Source organism: Ovis canadensis, chromosome 4 (assembly GCF_042477335.2).
Source record: "Ovis canadensis isolate MfBH-ARS-UI-01 breed Bighorn chromosome 4, ARS-UI_OviCan_v2, whole genome shotgun sequence".
NCBI lineage: Eukaryota > Metazoa > Chordata > Mammalia > Artiodactyla > Bovidae > Ovis > Ovis canadensis.
The window spans coordinates 38,559,237-38,581,689 of record NC_091248.1 but is presented as its reverse complement, the minus strand read 5'-3'; the positions used below and the strand labels follow the sequence as shown (position 1 = coordinate 38,581,689).

General features: G+C 37.2%; 1 protein-coding gene across 2 annotated transcripts in view; it reads left to right on the top strand.

Annotated features, from left to right (window-relative positions):
* Window positions 1-22,453, top strand: part of AGMO (alkylglycerol monooxygenase) — a 406,391-nt gene that overhangs the window by 14,884 nt on the left and 369,054 nt on the right. The window lies entirely within an intron of this gene.

The following is a 22,453-nucleotide window of genomic DNA, read 5'->3' as shown; positions in this document are numbered from 1 at the left end:
TGTAAGGAGGAAGGAGGCATGCAAAAGTATTTCTGCAAGGAAATGGAGCAAAGTGCTAATTTGGGGAAACTACTGAGGAACTGAACTTGGGATTTCAGTGGGTAGTTGGGTTGAGTGGGTGGGGAGGAAGGAAGGAAGAGGAAGAAACCTGGAATAATAATACAAAATAGACGGGGGATGGAAAGAAGAGCCCTGGAGATCAGAGTGAATAACTGAGCTATGTGTGTGGGAGTATGTGTGACTAAGTGTCCTTGCCAAGCAAGGATGAAGGAAATAGGAGTAGCACAGACAGCATCAGGCTAAAGGCAGCTAAACTTTAAACACAGCGTTATTTTGTTAAGCACTTTAAATGTGACATTTAATGACACTGTAAAGAGTGTTAATTCAGTAAAACAATTTGGAGTGAACAGATAAACTAGAAAAAGTTGTTTGTTTTGTGTGTGATAACCTTTGCCTTTGAAAATAATAGATCATCTCCTGACATCATTTCCTTGTATATAAATGAAAGAGGATACTCCCAAATTGAACATGATTAAGAATAAAATAGGGTCTACGCAGTAAACTTTGTATTTCATTTCAAAACAGTAGTTTTTTCCCTGAAGCAAACCCATTGGCAATTTCCCTCACTTTCTGTTGTAGCAAATGGGTAATGCAGAAAGCATTTACATTGTATTAGTTAATTTCAGGAACTTTCTAATATCACACTGTCCTGTACAGATGTGTTTGTTTGGAAAATCTGCAAATTCGCTTAATCTTTGAAACTCCATTATAACAGAAAACAAAGAACCAACAAAATACAACCAAATATGAAATGTTTAAAAATATGTTGATTGTAAGTGCTCTCAGGGAAAAACAATAAAATAAAATAATATGTTAAAATCATGGAATCCAAGTTGTTTAAAGTATGCTTCCCATTAGAAAATTTTGAATCAAATCCAGTAAAGGCAGCCATTAAAAAAATCTGAAACCTTCTGCAAAAACACTCACCACTTTCAGGCCATGAAGCTTAATCATAAGTTCAAAGACTTTTGACTTGTGGTGGAAAGCTAGTTGGAAAAAAAAAATAAACTATGTAGCTAAATGTGTCAAATTTCAATGGAACAATCAATTTTTAAATTTTATATGATAATGCAAAATACTAAAATGGGGTTTTAGAAATCTAAAACTGTAGACATACAGAGTGACAAGATAAAGCCAGTAATATCAAATTTTTTGAGTCTGTTGGATTACTGAGCAATTAATTGGTTAAATGTATTCAGCTGAAAAGTTAAACAGGTCTAAAGTCTTAATGTTGTCTTAAAATATTTTTTAAGACCCTCCTTTTTCTAGTTAATGTGTTACTTTCCTTTCACTGTTTGCAATAAAATGACATAATAAAAGTATACTCCACATTTGCTAAATGTTAAATGCTATGACTTTTGAAGAAACAGTTTACAATATATTTAAAATTTTGTTTTTGCATGCATTTAAGTCACTTCTTTAATAACCTACATTATTGCTAAGTGGTTGTTGTTGTTGCTGCTTTACTAGTTTGCTTTGCATACATGTAGAATTTTCTCACATTAAAGAGACAGTTTCCTTCCCTGGTAGCTCAGCTGGTAAAGAATCCACCTACAACGCAGGAGACCCTGATTTGATTCCTGGGTCGGGAAGATCCTCTGGAGAAGGGATAGGCTGCCCACTCCAGTATTATTGGGCTCAGATAGTAAAGAATCCACCTGAAATACCAGAGACCCCAGTTCAGTTCTTGAGTTGGGAAGATCCTCTGAAGAGGGATAGGCTACCCAGTCCAGTATTATTGGGTTTCCCAGGTGGCTCAGATGATAAAGAATCTGCCTGCAATGGGACAGACCTGGGTTTGATCCCTGGGTTGGGAAAATCCCCTGGAGAAGGGAACAGGCTACCCACTGCAGTATTCTTTTTTTTTTTTTTAATTTTTACTTTATTTTGCTTTACAATACTGTATTGGTTTTGCCATACATTGGCATGATCAGCAGTATTCTTGCTGATAGAATTCCATGGACCAGGGAGCCTGACAGGCTACAGTCCATGTGGTTACAAAGAATTGGACAATGAGTGAGTGACTTTCACTTTTTGTATTTGTAGAAAAGTTTAGAAAACCTTGAATTCCATCTCTGTCTCTATGAAAAATAGCAGAGGATTATTTGAGGCTATATATATTCTTTATATGTCATTTCCTTTTCCCCTGAAAAAATGAGAAATTGATAACTTATCAGTTTACACAGAAACAAGAGTAGAGCAATAATTATCCTACAGTGCTTTGACTGCTTTAGAAAGATGGAATGATAACATTAAGTAGGTCTCAAAGTAACTTCTTGCATGCTTAGTCTCCATTTCAGAAAGCTGTATTATTTTTCTTTGTGCTTCCTATTAGTTGTATTAAACATGTAATAAGAAAAAGAGTAAAGATTTTTAAGGGAACTTTTAAAATGTAAATGATTATTTCTTGAGGGGCAGCCAGAATGAGCCTTCCAGGGTGATGGTAATAGATTTGTCTTGAGTTTGGTAATAGACTTGTAGTTATATGAGTGTATATACTTGTAAAAATTTATCAGTTTGTACATTTAAAGTTTATGAACTTTATCTCTGGGCTTCCCTGATAGCTCAGTTGGTAAAGAATCTGCCTGCAATGCAGGAGACCGTTGTTCAATTCCTGGGTTGGGAAGATCCCCTGGAGAAGGGAAAGCTACGCACTTCAGTATTCTGGCCTGGAGAATTCCATGGACTGTAGAAGACAATAGACTTGTAGTTTTATATGTGTGTATATACTTGTAAAAATGTATTAATTTGTACATTTAAACATGTACTTTATCTATACCTCAATAAAATGTTCAGCTAGTAAATAATGCCACTAATGTACTTTCTGCTGAACAGTCAGAATGATACAATGAGTAACCAAATTTAAAAATAGGAATCAAGAAGTTATCTTTTGTGATGGTAAGCATAAACATCTGACCTTACACAGATTTTGCTGCATCAGTTTCCATAACTAAAGATGGTGCAAGTACCAGCTTGCCAGTCATTCATTGTATTGCCTCTCTTCCCCACATTCTTCTTTGGTATTTCTTGTCTTATCAGAGATGAACCTGAGAGATGCTCCTCTTTTGCGAGTGACTTGTTGTTAGGTTCTGCCAATTCAAAGGTCAGATAGGACACAGCAAAGACAGAACAAGAGGGAGGGACTTTGATTCCGTTTTCTAAAGTGCCGTTTTCTATCAGCCCTTAACGGATTAATATGTGGGGAACCTCGTAGTGTTCATCTCGTCGTTAAGATGTAGCCTTTAGCATCTGATGGACCCTCCGCCCTCTAGGTGGTCAGTGGACTGTGTGTACCCCACACCCCCTGGGGTCAACACACTCTCGCAATCTCTTTGTTCCCAGTAGAGTCCCTATGGGAGCACAACCTGTACAGAGATGCCAACTCTTAGACTTGGTGTTTATCATGGTAAAGGGCTCTTTGAAACTTACAAGTATTTGCCTCATTCACTCTCCTTAAGACCTATGGGTAATATTTGTGTTCTACAGATTCTACTTTTGTGCTACTGACCTATACCTTGTTTAACTCTTTCAGTTAACTACCTTTTTACTAGTTAATAATTCACTATATTAACTTTACTTCTTACAATTATTGTATGCTTTTTGTTTCCTGATTGGACCCTGACTGATGCAGTGAGCCTTCCCACATATTAAATAGGGTTATAAATTAGAGTTCAGCTGGCTATAACCTTTACTATTTCCTTTTGAGGCATTGATCATACATTTAGACTGTAACACTTGAGCCCAGTTCTGAAAGACAAGACATTGATATGTAAAATTGTTATAAAAAGAAACCTATACAGTTTCCTCAAATTCTAGTTCTTTTACTCAACAAGTAAGGTGCTTTTACTTTTACTCAACAAGTAAACTACTTAATTAATTTTCTATTTATTTATTCCTTTATCTAAATAAGGTGAGTGTTCACAATTTTTGTGTAATTAAACTATTATTCCCACAAGTTTATTGTCACTCAGTGAGCACTTGTATATGACTAATTAAGCTTTTCATTCCTAATTAAATTTTAAGGGGGTTAACTTGCCAAAGCCTTTGACTGTGTGGGTCACAATAAACTGTGGGAAATTCTGAAATATGGGAATACCAGACCACCTGACCTGTCTCTTGAGAAACCTGTATGCAGGTCAGGAAGCAATAGTTAGAACTGGACGTGGAACAACAGACTGGTTCCAAATAGGAAAAGGAGTACGTCAAGGCTGTATACTGTCACCCTGCCTATTTAACTTATATGCAGAGAAACGCTGGGCTGGAAGAAGCACAAGCTGGAATCAAGATTGTTGGGAGAAATATCAATAACCTCAGATATGCAGATGATACCACCCTTATGGCAGAAAGTGAAGAAGAACTAAAAAGCCTCTTAATGAAAGTGAAAGAGGAGAGTGAAAAAGTTGGCTTACAGCTCAACATTCAGAAAATGAAGATCATGGCATCTGGTCCCATCACTTCATGTGAAATAGATGGGGAAACAGTAGAAACAGTGTCAGACTTTATTTTGGGGGGCTCCAAAATCATTGCAGATGGTGACTGCAGCCATGAAATTAAAAGACGCTTACTCCTTGGAAGAAAAGTTACGAGCAACCTAGATAGCATATTCAAAAGCAGAGACATTACTTTGCCAACAAAGGTCCATCTAATCAAGGATATGGTTTTTCCTGTGGTCATATATGGATGTGAGAGTTGGACTGTGAAGAAACCTGAACGCCAAAGAATTGGTGCTTTTGAACTGTGATGTTGGAGAAGACTTTTGAGAGTCCCTTGGACTGCAAGGAGATCCAACCAGTCCATTCTAAAGGAGAGTAGCCCTGGGTGTTCTTTGGAAGGAATGATGCTAAAGCTGAAACTCCAGTACTTTGGACACCTCATGCGAAGAGTTGACTCATTGGAAAAGACTCTGATGCTGGGAGGGATTGGGGGCAAGGGGAGAAGGGGACGACAGAGGATGAGATGGCTGGATGGCATCACCAACTCGATGGACATGAGTTTGAGTGAACTCCAGGAGATGGTGATGGACAGGGAGGCCTGGCGTTCTGTGATTCATGGGGTTGCAAAGAGTCGGACATGACTGAGCGACTGAACTGAACTGGATTTTCATTATTGTTTAAACAAAGCATAAGCAGATATATTGAACAGAATTTTTTTTTTTTTTTGGTTGGGAGATAGTGCCAGAAATGTAGTCTATGTTGAAAAACCAGTTACTTAAGCATTCTTGTCTTTCTTTTTTTTTTAGCACCCAGTATTTTTGTAAGTCTTTGCCGCATATTATGCCTCACTTAAAAAAATCTGTGGCTGTATTTTTATTGAATCACTGAGGTGAAGTCTACTCTTTATTTGCCTTGTTTATTGCTATTCCTCTTGCTTTTTCCCCATGATTTTTCACCTTCTCTCAGCTCTTCGAGGAGTCATCCTTCAGAGTATGTATAAAGGAAGCCTTGGAATTCCCATGACCGTGCCTATGACCTCCAATTTCTCATCATTACTTTCTGATAAGGAGCCTGACACCTATGCTAACCATTTCCTCTGAGCTTCCCTCGTGTCTCAGGCAGTAAATAATCTGCCTGCAATGTGGAAGACCCAGGTTCAGTCCCTGGGTGGGGAAGATCCCCTGGAGAAAGGAATGGCAGCCCAGTCCAGTATTCTTGCCTGGAGAATTTCCTGGACAGAGGAGCCTGGTGAGTTCCATGGGATCTCAAAGAGTCTGACATGACTGGATGACTAACACTTTCACATTTTCATTTCTAGGACAAGGGCTATCTTATGACTAATATTAAACATTTATCTGCAGGAGCACTGAAATATTATCGTTATTTCCCCACAGAGAGCACCATTTGAAGGAAATTTCCCCTAGAAATAACTTACTTTTATCACTGACAGCTGCAGTCACCCTTAAAGCCACAGTCTAAATTTCCTTTGTTGTTTTTATATGCTGTACTTAGATAATGTATGAAAAGCACACTTGATCCAAAGAATCTAGCCATGATCAGAGGGTTGAAAGTAAAGATCCTTTCAAACAGAGAATTCATACACCTGCTAATAAAGGATAAAACTTTCAGAAATCTTAATTAGCCTATTTCTGAGCACTGGTAACTAAAATATAGATATATTTCTGGGGATAGTTGAAAGTATTTGAGGATGACTTTAGTAATATTTTACAGAATTATAAAGCTCTGAAATGAATATTCAGAATGAAACTGAAAGACAGAGATAAAGATTAATTTATCAGCATTTTCTGACGTGACTGACTCTATTTAAGACAGAGAATATGCTGATTTTCTTTTCCTGCTGGGCCTAGTACTCTTGCCTGGTACGTAGCAGAGCAATGGAATTTGAGTGAAGTTTAGGTGTGTAACTCTCTATGTGCAACTATGTACTATCCACATGACCTTGAGATTACCCTCTCCGAGATAGATTTTATTTCCTTCCTATATTCCCCAGACTGTATACTTCATACCCATGACTTATTGATTTGAAACTGTAAGTTTGTATCTCTTAGTCTCCCTCACCTATTTCTTTGGCACTGATTCTTAAATTTCCAAATCTCTGAATATGCTCATTAACCTTTCTCAAAGTACTTACATAAAAACCAAGTGGAATCCTGTTAAAAATTCATATTCCTGAAATGATGATCCTAGTAATAATATCAGGATTAATAACTAAAATTCAATTATTATTGAAAGCCATTGGAAAAGCAACAAATGTAGTGTTAGAAACACATAGATTCTGGAGCCAAAATATTGGAAGATTCCATATTCTCCAGATATCAATTCTTTCCAACTTGTCCCATAGATTCTATTCATCCTTAATCAAAATCTTGCAAGTTATTTTGTGGATATTGACAAATTAATTCTAAAGTTTATGTGGAGAGGCAAAAAGACTAACACAGAATGTTGAAGAAGAAAACAATAGCCAACAGAACATTGGAGGAGAAGAACAAACTTGGAAGATTGATGCCACCCGACTTTAAGACTTATGAAGCTATGAAGGTACAGTGGTCAAGACCATGTGGTATTGTCAAAGACAGACAAATATAGATTCGTGGAACAGATTAGAGAGCCTCAAATAGATCAGCATGATTGTGGTTGGCAAAACAGAGCAAAGGCAATTCAATTAAACTAAGAAGAGTTTTCAACAAATAGTGCTGAAACTACAGGACATTTACATGTAAGAAGTGAACCTAGACACAGACTTTACAATCCTTCACAAAAGTTAACCAGAGTCCTAAACATAAAACAAAACTATAAAACTCTTTGAAGATAACATGGGAGTAAGTGTATAAGTAAGATTTGGGGTATTGAGATAACCTTTTAGGTACAGCATAAAAGGCATGATCCATTAAAACATTAATAAACTGGACTTCATTAAAATTAAAAACTTTTACTCTATGAGAGACAGTGTCAAGAGGATGAGAAGACAAACCAGATGGGAGAAAGTATTGGCAAAAGACACATCTGATAATAGACTATTATCCAAAATATACAAAAGACTATTACAGACTCTGCGGAGCTGGACTGCCTGGGTTCAGACTTTGGCTCTACAACTTACAGTGTGATATTGAGCAAGTTATACCTCCTCTTATTTATCCTTATTTGTAAGATGCAAATAACAATAGTGTAACCTACATAAGATCGTTGTGTGGTATAAATGAATTACAGTTGAGAAACGCTAAGGGCAGAGACTGATACATAATAAGTAAAAAACTAAATATAAACTCATGTTGTCTGGTCTTTCTTTTTATGTTATATGTTATATATAATAATATCCTGAAAACTGTCATGTTTCCCTTAAATGACAGTTGTTAAAATATTTATCTTTTTCACAATGCATAGTGAAGCTTACTTATTGTCATTCAGAGTCATTTTTTCTTATTGTTATATGGGATTAATAATAACACTTCATGAAGGCTCTTGTAAAGATGTGCTATATATTTGTAGGGTGTATGTACAAAATGTATTATATAACATACACTGTGTGTGTGCATGCTAAGTCGCTTCGGTGGTGTCTAACTCTTTGCCACCCTATGGACTGTAGCCTGCCTGGCTCCTCTGTCCATGGGATTCTTCAGGCAAGGACACTGGAGTGGGTTGCCGTGTCCTCCTCCAGGGGATCTTCCCAAACTAGGGATCAAACCCCAGTCTCTTAGGTCTCCTGAATTGGCAGGCAGCTTCTTTACCAATAGCACCACCTGGGAAGCCCATAACACTAACGCTAGAGAATTCTATTTGTATCAAACAGGTCATGTGGATTTTGATTTATCAATGTTAAAAAATTGGCCTCTGTATTTAATAATATGTATATATTGCAAAAAGAACATTTCAGGCCTCACCCCTAGGTCGGATATATAGACAATAGGGAACACTGCAAGACAGTGTTCTAGGCTTCCAGTGATAAAGATAGGATATTAACAGTCTTTCCCTAAATGATGGGTGTCAACTACAATAATAAAATTAGTGTCTTTTTCTTTTAAAATTGCTTTTTTTCCCTCAAGTTAATATTAGGTAATTTGAAATTTTTTTGATAGATCAAACTTATCCATAGTCCCTTTTACTTTAAACATCACTGTTTTTGCCTTGCTCTTTTGGAAGAAACAAAATCTACTAGAATTTGTATTTACTATTTAGATTTTAAAGTTGCTTTTGTTGCCTTCTCAGCTTAATTAAATTTTAATTTATTAAAAGATTTTTCCAGCTTAGAGACTGAAATCTCTTTTTCCAGGACCTAGAAAATGATTTGAAAAAAAAAAATCTCTAAAACAGTCGTGTACTTTCTTCTCTTACACATAAGTAATTTGACTTTTTCCTCTTTCTTACAGTTTGATGGCTTGTATTTCTTAGGATGCTTTCTGAGATGTAATTTTGTGTTATAGGCAACTGAAAAGTATGTGTGTAAATTTTTTTCCTCTCCAAATTCACACACATCTTGATAATGCAAAAAGCACCACAGCAGTAGGGTTTTGCAGTATGTAGCTTGTGCTGCATCAGTTTTTAAAACAAATATTTAGTGTAGCCCTGTGCCTTGGAGCTGTTTGAAGCATTGTGCCTTGGAGCTGTTTGAAGGGCACACGTCCTCTCATTTGAAGTGCTTATACCATGAGTTAAATAAACAGTACAGGCAAGCCCCAGAAAAATGTACCAGATGTACAGGTGGTAGTCAAATCAACAAAAAATGTATCTCATTTCATTGCATTAGATTTATTTTGCAGTGCTCTCTTTTTCTTCAGAAATTTTGAAATATAGTGGGAAAATAAGTCATTATGCAGAATTTTAAAGCCTCCACCATAATAATAATATTGCTTAGGAAATAAACTGACTCAGAGTTAAAGAACAGAGTGAACTACAAATAAAGCATAAAATGTAGAAAATAAAGAAAATGAGTTTGAGTAGAAGATATTTAGTGCAGGCGGTTATGTATAAATCATGTTTATAAAGTATGTCATATTATAACAATAATTTATAGTTTTAAAATTTACTTAAAAGAAGCGACAAAAGCAATAATATAGGACGAAAACTGGATAATGTTATAGAGGCACCTGAAGTTATCATCATGTGCTCAGTGGCTAAGTTGTGTCTGACTCTTTGCAACCCCGTGGACTGTTGCCTGCCAGGCTCCTCTGTCCATGGGATTTTTGAAGCAAGGGTATTGGAGTGGGTTGGGATGCTCTCCTCCAGGGGATCTTCCTGACCTGGGGATCGAACTCGCATCTTCTGCTTCTCCTGCATTGGCAGGTGGATTCTTTACCATTGAGCCACCAGGGAAGCCCAAGTTATCATCATAGCTTATTTTTTTTTTTTTACTAGATAAAGATCAGTGGGAAACTGGCATACGAACAGGGATAGATATGATTAGTAATGTCAAGAAAAGTTGACTAATATTTTATGGAAATGGAGATGGATATGACTATTGCATTGTAAAGAAATATGTAACCACAACATAATATGAACTACTTGGAATGAGAATACATACTTCTTTAGATCTGAACTACCCATCATCTTTTTAGTGACTCTATAGGGATAGTTTGGCATATACACAGATCAATAACTTCAACAGGAAGAACTAAAAGATACCACTCTGAGTTGTTTTCCCAAAAGCTTGTGAGTAAAGGATAAGCCCTGAACTTCACTAAAATTTAAATATAATTAGGATGTTCTGCAGGTGACAAGAAGTCGTCTTGCCATTTTCAAATGCTATGGGACTTCAGAGTCTGAATCTTCTGCACTTGAATTAGGTGTAGTAAACAAAAATATCAGTGAATATATTGAATATATTAAGGCCAAGTAAGTATCAGAACATCTCATCCTGTTAGTTAGTTAGTTAGTTAGTTCAGCCATTCAGTCGTGTCTGACTCTTTGCGACCCCATGAATCGCAGCACGCCAGGCCTCCCTGTCTATCACCAACTCCCAGAGTTCACTCAAACCCATGTCCATCGAGGTATTGATGCCATCCAACCATCTCATCCACTGTTGTCCCCTTCTCCTCCTGCCCCCAGTCCCTCCCAGCATCAGGGGCTTTTCCAATGAGTCAACTCTTCGCATGAGGTGACTAGAGTATTGGAGTTTCAGCTTCAGCATCAGTCCTTCCAATGAACAACCAGGACTGATCTCCTTTAGAATGGACTGGTTGGATCTCCTTGCAGTCCAAGGGACTCTCAAAAGTCTTCTCCACCACCACAGTTCAAAAGCATCAATTCTTTGGCGCTCAGCCTTCTTCACAGTCCAACTCTCACATCCACACATGACCACTGGAAAAACCATAGCCTTGACTAGACAGACCTTTGTTGGCAAGGTAATATCTCTGCTTTTGAATATGCTATCTAGGTTGGTCATAACTTTTCTTCCAAGGAGTAAGCGTCTTTTTAAAATTTCATGGCTGCAGTCACCATCTGCAGTGATTTTGGAGCCCCCCAAAACCTGTCACTTTCTGATATTATACTAATACTGTGTAAAATTTACTGAGTTCTTTTGCATTGTTTCCATTGCTTCATATCCATTTTCATATTTAATTAGAACAAATAGGTGATGAATTCCATCATAGTACTTGTATGAGAGAGGAAACTAAAACCACTATTATTTAAGTAACTTGCCCAACTCTCAGTGTTGACATGCCACAGCCTGGATATTTTGACTGAAGTCATTGATCAGAGTCTCTTAGATTTGTCATTACTCTAAGCTCTTAATAAAATTATTTTTTAAATTTATTTTTAATTGGAGGATAACTGATTTTCAGTGTTATGTTGGTTTCTGCCATACAGCAATGTGAATTGGTCAAAATATGCATATGTCCCCTCCCTCTTGAACCTTCCCCCTCCCCCCCAACCTCTACCCACCCCTCTACATTGTCACCGAGCACCAGGCTGAGCTCCCTGTGCCTATGCAACAGCTTCCCACAGGCTTATTTAATTAAATAAGACATATACTAATATCATCATCTGTCCAATCTGCTTTGTTGTTGGTATATTTAAAATCCTCAGTTATATTGGTAGGAAAGAAAATCTAGTTACTTGGTTGTTGAAGTGTCAAAAAATTTATAGAAAATGAGAATTAACCTCCAATAGAATACAGCAGGGCACACTTTCTTTCTGTCCTTATGCAATTAGTATTACACTCATTGTGTTGTCCTGTCAAGCCTTGAGCACATTGTTAGCTGACTGATTGTGCTGTGGTGCTTTCTGTGGGTTCATGTTAGAATCGCCTTAAAGGCTTTAAAAAACATATTGATACCTAGCCTAGAAATGAAACCACTTAAATTAGAATCTCTGCGGGAGCGCCTTGAGCTTAGTTGTGTTTGTTGTCAATGTTGTTTTAAGCCCAGTTATTTTAATGTGTAGCCTAAATTGATTAACATTGATTACTCATTGAAGATCTTGACAGATGGGACAAGCAGCATGCTAGTTCTTTTAAAGATGAATTGATGATTATATATATTTAAATAAAATAAAGTTGTGTGTGTATAACTGAACAATTTTCCTATATGTTGAAATATAACTCTACCCCCAGATACTTCAACAATTATTCATTGTAAGAATATTGAAATTTGTCATCCCTAAGACACAGTGAAGCAATTATATAATAGTCCATTTTTAATTCTCCTAATTATGCCAAGGATGTCTTTTATTAAATTCTTAATTAGACCAAATCAATATTTATTGAATAGGTTTCTTTGTCTAACTTGTACCTCTTAAAGTAGAGTTTGGACTTCCTTGACAGCTCAGTTGGTAAAGAATCTGCCTGCAATGCAGGAGACCCAGGTTTGATTCCTGGGTCAGGAAGACCCCCTGGAGAAGGGAAAGGATACCCACTCCAGTATTCTTGGGCTTCCCTTGTGACTCAGCTGGTAAAGAATCCATCTGCAATGTGGGAGACCTGGGTTCAATCCCTGGGTTGGGAAGATCCCCTGCAGAAGGGAAAGACTACCCAGTCCAATATTCTGGCCTGGAGAATTCCATGGACTCTATAGTCCATGAGGTTACAAAGAGTTGGACACAACTGAGTGATTTTTACTTTCAAAGTAGAGTTGTCACTCCATATCATGCAAGAGTTTATAAAAACTTTTATTGAAAATAATTGATTTACAATGTTGTATTAGTGTCAGATATATAGCAAGATGAATCAGTTATACATATTTCCACTCTTTTTAAAAATTCTGTTCCCATATAGGCCATTATAGAGTATTCAGTAGAGTTTCCTGTGCCATACAGTAGGTCGTTGTTACTTATTTTAAATATAGTAGTATATCTATCTCTGGAGTAAGAAATGGCAACCTACTCCAGTATTCTTGCCTTGAGAAACCCATGGACAGAGGAGCCTGGAAAGCTACATTTCATACTCTTTTCTCAAAAGAGTTGGACACAGCTGAGTGACTAAACAACAACAATGTATACATAAATCCCAGTCTCCCAGTTTATCAACCCCTTTTAACCCTTGGTAACCAAAAATTGGTTTTTTACATCTGTGACTCTCTGTTTTTATAGATAAGTTCATTTGTATCCTTTTTTCAGTTTTTACATATAAGTGATATCATATTAAAACTACTTTTTATTTTTCAATTTGTTAATGTGGTGAATTACATTGATTGATTTGCGGATATTGAAGAATCCTTGCATCCCTGGGATAAAGCACACTTGGTCATGGTGTATGATCTTTTTAATGTGTTGTTGGATTCTGATTGCTAGAATTTTGTTGAGGATTTTTGCATCTATGTTCATCAGTGATATCGGCCTGTAGTTTTCTTTTTTTTGTGACATCTTTGTCAGGTTTTGGTATTAGGGTGATGGTGGCTCATAGAATGAGTTTGGAAGTTTACTTTCCTCTGAAATTTTCTGGAAGAGTTTGAGGAGGATAGGTGTTAGCTCTTCTCGAAATTTTTGGTAGAATTCAGCTGTGAAGCCGTCTGGACCTGGGCTTTTGTTTGCTGGAAGATTTCTGATTACAGTTTCAATTTCCGTGCTTGTGATGGGTCTGTTAAGATTTTCTATTTCTTCCTGGTTCAGTTTTGGAAAATTGTACTTTTCTAAGAATTTGTCTATTTCTTCCACGTTGTCCATTTTATGATTATCTCAATAGATGCAGAGAAGGCCTTTGACAAAATTCAACATCCATTTATGATAAAAACTCTCCAGAAAGCAGGAATAGAAGGAACATTCCTCAACATAATAAAAGCTATCTATGACAAACCCACAGCAAACATTATCCTCAATGGTGAAAAATTGAAAGCATTTCCCCTAAAGTCAGGAACAAGACAAGGGTGTCCACTTTCACCGCTACTATTCAACATAGTTCTGGAAGTTTTGGCCACAGCAATCAGAGCAGAAAAAGAAATAAAAGGAATCCAAATTGGAAAAGAAGAAGTAAAACTCTCACTGTTTGCAGATGACATGATCCTCTACATGGAAAACCCTAAAGACTCCACCAGAAAATTACTAGAGCTCATCAATGAATATAGTAAAGTTGCAGGATATAAAATCAACACACAGAAATCCCTTGCATTCCTATACACGAATAATGAGAAAGTAGAAAAAGAAATTAAGGAAACAATTCCATTCACCATTGCAATGAAAAGAATAAAATACTTAGGAATATATCTACCTAAAGAAACTAAAGACCTATATATAGAAAACTATAAAACACTGATGAAAGAAATCAAAGAGGACACTAATAGATGGAGAAATATACCATGTTCATGGATCGGAAGAATCAATATAGTGAAAATGAGTACACTACCCAAAGCAATTTACAAATTCAATGCAATCCCTATCAAGCTACCAACCACATTTTTCACAGAACTAGAACAAATAATTTCAAGATTTGTATGGAAATACAAAAAACCTCGAATTGCCAAAGCAATCTTGAGAAAGAAAAATGGAACTGGAGGAATCAACTTGCCTGACTTCAGGCTCTACTACAAAGCCACAGTCATCAAGACAGTATGGTACTGGCACAAAGACAGACATATAGATCAATGGAACAAAATAGAAAGCCCAGAGATCAATCCACACACCTATGGACAACTTATCTTTGACAAAGGAGGCAAGAATATACAATGGAGTAAAGACAATCTCTTTAACAAGTGGTGCTGGGAAAACTGGTCAACCACTTGTAAAAGAATGAAACTAGATCACTTTCTAACACCGCACACAAAAATAAACTCAAAATGGATTAAAGATCTAAATGTAAGATCAGAAACTATAAAACTCCTAGAGGAGAACATAGGCAAAACACTCTCCAACATAAATCACAGCAGGATCCTCTATGATCCACCTCCCAGAATTCTGGAAATAAAAGCAAAAATAAACAAATGGGATCTAATTAAAATTAAAAGCTTCTGCACAACAAAGGAAACTATAAGCAAGGTGAAAAGACAGCCTTCTGAATGGGAGAAAATAATAGCAAATGAAGCAACTGACAAACAACTAATCTCAAAAATATACAAGCAACTTATGCAGCTCAATTCCAGAAAAATAAACGACCCAATCAAAAAATGGGCCAAAGAACTAAATAGACATTTCTCCAAAGAAGACATACGAATGGCTAACAAACACATGAAAAGATGTTCAACATCACTTATTATTAGAGAAATGCAAATCAAAACCACAATGAGGTACCACTTCACACCAGTCAGAATGGCTGCGATCCAAAAATCTGCAAGCAATAAATGCTGGAGAGGGTGTGGAGAAAAGGGAACCCTCCTACACTGTTGGTGGGAATGCAAACTAGTACAGCCACTATGGAGAACAGTGTGGAGATTCCTTAAAAAATTGCAAATAGAACTACCTTATGACCCAGCAATCCCACTGCTGGGCATACACACCAAGGAAACCAGAATTGAAAGAGTCACATGTATCCCAATGTTCATTGCAGCACTGTTTATAATAGCCAGGACATGGAAACAACCTAGATGTCCATCAGCAGATGAATGGATAAGAAAGCAGTGGTACATATACACAATGGAGTATTACTCAGCCGTTAAAAAGAATTCATTTGAATCAGTTCTGATGAGATGGATGAAACTGGAGCCGATTATACAGAGTGAAGTAAGCCAGAAAGAAAAACACCAATATAGTATACTAACACATATATATGGAATTTAGGAAGATGGCAATGACAACCCTGTATGCAAGACAGGAAAAAAGACACAGATGTGTATAACGGACTTTTGGACTCAGAGGGAGAGGGAGAGGGTGGGATGATTTGGGAGAATGGCATTCTAACATGTATACTATCATGTAGGAATTGAATCACCAGTGTATGTTTGACGCAGGATACAGCATGCTTGGGGCTGGTGCATGGGGATGACCCAGAGAGATGTTATGGGGAGGGAAGTGGGAGGGGGGTTCATGTTTGGGAACGCATGTAAGAATTAAAGATTTTAAAATTTAAAAAAAAAAACAACTATTTTTAAATGCAATTTTTATCTGAAATGTTTGAGTCAGTTGTCTTGTGAAATGGTCCACATTCTAGATATATCTATTTTCTTTCAGTGTTGCTTAACTTTACCATCTGTCCTGAGTAATCTGATGGATATTAGCTCTGGACTCTAGATTGATTAGAGCCAGGGTCAATATTTGTGGCAAGAATAGTTCATAAATGACATTAGGTGCTTCTGATCAGATGCCTGTAAAACAAGTTGCCACAGACCGTTAGGTAAGATTGTGAAAGATTATGATTGCTTTAGTCCAAACACATAAAGTTATACATTTTCCTTTGTAGTTAGTAAGAAATCAATACATAAATGCTTATCTGTAATTTTTTCATATAGCTGTGTGTAAAATAAACTTATGACAAACTTCTAGAAAAATTGTTGCGTAGCCACTTTGATTCAGTAAGCTGAGGAAAACAGATTTTCCTATTGACCTTTGAGAATTTAATCAGTTTTCAAAAAATAGCATTGTTTTAAAAGCGATTAGCAGTTAGTCTATGCTTTGACGCATCAGTTCACTTCAGTCACTCAGTCATGTCCGACTGTTTGTGACCCCATGGACTGCAACAGGCCAGGCTTCCCTGTCTATCACCAACTTCAGGAGCTTGCTCAAACTAATGTCCATCAAGTCAGTGATGCCATCCAACCTCTGTCACCCCCTTCTCTTCCTGCCTTCAGTCTTTCCCAGCATCAGAGTCTTTTCCAATGGGTCAGTTCTTCACATCAGGCGGCCAAATTATTGGATCTTCAGCTTCAGCATCAGTCCTTCTGATGAATCTTCAGGTCTGATTTCCTTTAGAGTTGACTTGTTTGATTTCTTTGTAGTCCAAGGGACTCTCAAGAATCTTCTCTAACACCACAGTTTAAAATATTCAATTCTTTGGCACTGAGTTTCTTTATGGTCCAACTCTCACATCCATATGACTACTGGAAAAACCATAGCTTTGGCACATGGATCTTCCCTGTTCCCGATAAACCTGTCATATAATGATTTCAGCTTCCACTTTAAAAAATTGTTTGGGTCAGTTATCATTATGAGGTTTTTATTTTGAGGGTTTTATGATGATTTTTTTTTTAAATCTATGACTTGTCCTAAAATTGGTCTGCAATTGTCTGTCTCTAGTCGTGGACAGATCTAGAACACACACACACACACACACACACACACACACACACACGCACACACACACATACATATATATATATATGTACATAGGCATGCTGTGCTGTTCTTAGTCACCCGTGTAGATAGTCAGTGTCTGTTCTTTCAGATAAAGGCTTTGTTATTTTACTGTATGGAAGCAAATGGAGCATATGCCTTCATCCTTTTATATTCCTTTCTCCAGAGCCAGAAAGAATTCAGATTGCTTTTTTTATACTTACTGATATCCTGGGGAAAAAGGTAAAGGAGAGTTTATAAAACCTGGACAGAAAAAGGATGTAACTCTTTCAGTTGTCTCAAGGGTTGAATCTCGGCTGAAATAACTGACAGGTTTTGGACATACAGAAGGAAATGTTGAGTTAGGCTAAATGTCAGATGTGTGTTCAACAGATGTGTAAGGTTACATCTTAAAAGACAAGAAATGCAATACCTGTATTTTTAGAGAGGAAGTTATAAATAGTAAACACGTAGCTTCTGTTAACTGTAGTCCAACCCTTGAAGATCTTAAAGTAACAAATACTTTTTTTCATCTCTACACTATTTAGCAGTGCTTAAAAAAAGTCCTTATATAAGTAAAACTAGATCAAAAAAGATCATAGATTGAATTAAATGAGGAATTAAAGTATGATCATTCTTGTTTTATTATCTTTAATATGTGGTTGTACATTTTTGATGAATTTGTTTTTACTGTAAAATAAAAATAGGGGCATTCCTTCTTGGTCAGTCGTAAGGAACTCACCTGCCAATGCTATTGATGTGGGTTCTATCCCTGGGCCTAGAAGATCTCCTTTTTTATTCTTCTCTTATCTATACCTACAGATTTCTTGCACTTCTTTCTTAGACAATACTAAATATCTTCACAAACACCTGGCAAAATGTTCTGAGTTACTTCAGGCTAGGGCAAACTGTTAAAGACAAATAACAAAGTTACTCCATTGCTTCTAAATCCTACAGAACAATGTCATTCTTTAGTGGTATATTTCTTAATTCTCCTATGAATTTGTATGAATAATATCTTAAAATATATGGTATGAAAAATGGAGTATTTTCTACATGAGAAAGCTATTGTTCACATGTACGATAGAGGCTTCCCAGGTGGCTCAGTGGTAAACAATCGGCCTGTCAATGAAGCAGACACAAGAGACGTGGGTTCTATCTCTGGGATGGAAAGAGATCTGCTGGAAGGAGGAAATGGCAAGCCATTCCAGTATTCTTGCCTGGAGAAATTCCATGGACGGAGGAGCCTGGCAGGCTACAGTCCATGGGGTTGCAAAGAGTCAGACATGACTGAGCATTCACACACTAGGATAGGCACTTCCCTCATTCAAATATTCATTTATACACAACAAAATATTATTTTTGCTCTACATGGTTACTGTGCATCACATGCTTCTTAGAAGCCAAACAGACATCCATGGGAATGACAACAAAACACATCTGAATTCGAAATTTTTAAGGGCTCTGGGATTTGAAGCTGACACATCTTTGGCTGAGCTCCAACCCACACCTAGGGAGAAGAAAGAAGCAATTTGGGTTCCGTGCATCCCTAAATTGCATGCAGTTTCAGACAGAACAATGACGTCCAAAGTAAAATTTGATAACTTGCTTTAGATAATAGGAAGTTGATTGGAAATGAAATACGCAACTTTCAATAAAGTGAAATGTGTCAGTGAAAATTCACTAGACTTGGACTAGGGTGAAACCTTGTAGTCATCTCAGAGCATAAGCAGACAGAGAGTGACTCCTCACATCAGAAAAGAAACTTAAAAAGTCACAGCACTTCCTTTTCATCCTTTGTAAATGCATCCAAGGGAGGAGCTACTTTCTCTGAGGTTTAACCTCTTCCTGTTATGGACAGCTGGTGGGAGGAAGAAGAGAAGGGGAAACTGCAGAAAGAGGAGTCAGACTCTGGAGGTGTTCCAGCATCACAGAGTTCACCAGTGCCTTCCCTCTCCCAAAACAGCCTCCCAAACCAAGGGAGATTTCACCTCCCCACTTCCCTTACTTGTGTTTGAGTGCAGAGGTGAGAGCAGGGACTGAGCAAGCTGTCCAAATGTGGACCTGTCTCTGGCAAAGCATCCACGCTTTAATCGACACCTCTAAACACTATAAGGGAGAGATGTTGGATGAAAGGGTTAATTTAGTTAGTCTAATGAAATATACCAATGAAACCCTTTCTTTTCTTTCCTCAATGACATTAAGTAACAATGCAAATGACAGCTCTTTTATCAAGATATAAAAGCATTTTCATATGCTTTTACATTTCATACACATTTACATTTCATATGTTTTTCCTTCTTAAAAGGATGTCTCTTCTAAGACATTCATTAATGTGCTTTCTTAGTTTTCAGGTGCCCTTCATTTTCAGACAGTTTCTTGCAGAGGATAGGGGAGAGGTTATTTATGTATTTATTTTTTAACTGAAGTATAATTGATTTACGATGTTGTGTTAGATTCTGGTATACAGTAAAATGATTCAGTTATACACATACATGTGTTTATATCTATGTTCCTTTTCAGATTCTTTCCTGTTACAGTTTTGTATAAGATATTGAATATAGTTCCCTGTGGTATACCATAGGACCTTGTTTATCTTTCTTATATGTGGTAGTTTATATTTGCTAATCCCAAGCTCCTAGTTTATCTCTTCACCTCCCTTTTCCCTTTGGTAATCATAATTTGTTTTCTATATCTGTGAGTCTGTTTTGTAAATAAGTTCATTTGTATCAGTTTTTAGATTTCTATTTTTTCCTGTGAAAAGGCTTTTTAAATCAGATTGACATGATTTCAAATGCTAACTCCATCATCTGTTAATTACTATGAGCTAGTACACATTACTCAGTTTTTCTGAGTCTCTATTGTTTGTAAAATAGGCATTAATATTATATACCTCTCAAAATGCTTTGAGGCTAAATGAAATAATTATGTATTTGATGACTGGCAGACACAGTGTATGTGTGTGACCACAGTGTATGTGTGTATATATATATGTGTATACACACACTAACTATGTGATCATTATTCCAGGAGTTCCAGAATTCCAGACTGTAAGAGATTGTGCTAATTGATTGTTTTGCTTTGTCTCACTCATAGCATACAATCTCAGAATCTTTCTTAGCAGAGTGCTCTAAATAACTAGTTCTAAGGATGAAACTTACGTTCCATCGCTTTATGATAAAGGAATATGTGGTAGTCAGAGCAGGGATCTTGTCTTACTTGTTTTAAAAATTTCAACATCAAATACATATAAATGCTTTCTGAATTAATATTCTAGATGAGTACTATTCATTGTACTACTCTGCATTTACACTTTATCTTTTTTTAAAAAAGTTAAAATAATACCTTCCCTTATGTCTTTTAGTCTTGAATTGTTTGGCTTAAGAGGTTATTTAAACCAAGTAATACACACATTTTAAAAATAATTTAAAGGAATGTGATTTTCATGATAATGAAAAAACTGAATATATTTTTACTTCTGATCCTTTAGTCATGAAAAATAGAGTTAGTAGATTTAGTGAGCCAGAAATTCATGAGTTCCATTTTGGACATGTTGAAGTTCAGGTAGTTGTTAGACTTTCAAATGGAAATGCCAAGGAGAATGTTTTATGTAAGACTAATGTTCAGGAAAGATGTCTAGGCTGGAAACATATATATGTTCTTCAATTATACCAGTGTGTATTATAAATCAGTTCAGTTCAGTCGCTCAGTCATGTCCGACTCTTTGCGACCCCATGAATCGCAGCATGCCAGGCCTCCCTGTCCATCACCAACTCCCGGAGTTCACTCACACTCACGTCCATCGAGTTGGTGATGCCATCCAGCCATCTCATCCTCTGTTGTCCCCTTCTCCTCCTGCCCGCAATCCCTCCAAGCATCAAAGTCTTTTCCAGTGAGTCAACTCTTCGCATGAGGTGGCCAAAGTACTGGAGTTTCAGCTTCAGCATCATTTCCTCCAAGGAAATCCCAGGGTTGATCTCCTTCAGAATGGACTGGTTGGATCTCCTTGCAGTCCAAGAGACTCTCAAGAGTCTTCTCCAACACCACAGTTCAAAAGCATCAATTCTTCGACGCTCAGCCTTCTTCACAGTCCAACTTTCACATCCATACATGACCACAGGAAAAACCATAGCCTTGACTAGACGGACCTTAGTCGGCAAAGTAATGTCTCTGCTTTTGAATATGCTATCTAGGTTGGTCATAACTTTTCTTCCAAGAAGTAAGCGTTTTTTAATTTCATGGCTGCAGTCACCATCTACAGTGATTTTGGAGCCCCCAAAAATAAAGTCTGACACTGTTTCTACTGTTTCCCCATCTATTTCCCATGAAGTGATGGGACCAGATGCCATGATCTTCGTTTTCTGAATGTTGAGCTTTAAGCCAACTTTTTCACTCTCCTCTTTCACTTTCATCAAGAGGCTTTTTAGTTCCTCTTCACTTTTTGCCATAAGGGTGGTGTCATCTGCATATCTGAGGTTATTGATGTTTCTCCTGGCAATTATATATATTTATGTGTATATACACATACACACACATACACACAGGTCACGATGAACTGTATCAAGTACTGCTGAGAGATTCCTGATTTAGGAAAAGTAGGGCAGGTTGCTGGGACTAACTTCCTCTCTGAGGGCGACTAAAACTGCTGGATGAAGTATAAAAACTGTCTTAACAGATTCAGAGACGTGTCCAAATAGTAAGGAATCACCAGGTCACATATTGAAGATAGCGAGGACACCAAAATTAAGGTAGCACTCCAGGGACTTCCCTCGCTGTTCAGTGGTTAAGAATCTGCCTTCTAACGTAGGGAACACAAATTTGATCCCTGATCAGGGAACTAAGATCCCACATGCCACGTGACAACAAAGCCCGTGCACCTCAACCACTTAGCCCATGAGCTCTAGAGCCCGTGCTCCACAATGAAAGATCCAGCATGCTACAAGGAAGATCCTGCCTGCTGCAATCAAGACCCTGGTGCAGCCAAATACATAAATAAATTCTTAAAAAGCACTCTCATCTACTTTTATTGTGTGGGCTTCTGTTAGCTTTCTTTCCTAGAAAACAGCTGTTAAAATGAGTGGTGATGTTTGTTGTCTTTGGGGGCAAGGGGATAGAAGCTCCAGAGGTGGGGACTTCATCAGTTAAGCTGAGACCTCAAAAGCTAAGAAGCGAACAGACATAAACCCACTCCTTCACTTACACTCCCACTAGAATGTTGGGAAAATTGTCTTGTTGCTGGAAAAAGAGGAAATAAAGAAAGATAAAAACAAAACTGGTTCCTGAGAGTTTGTAAATCAAACACCAGTCCAAATGTA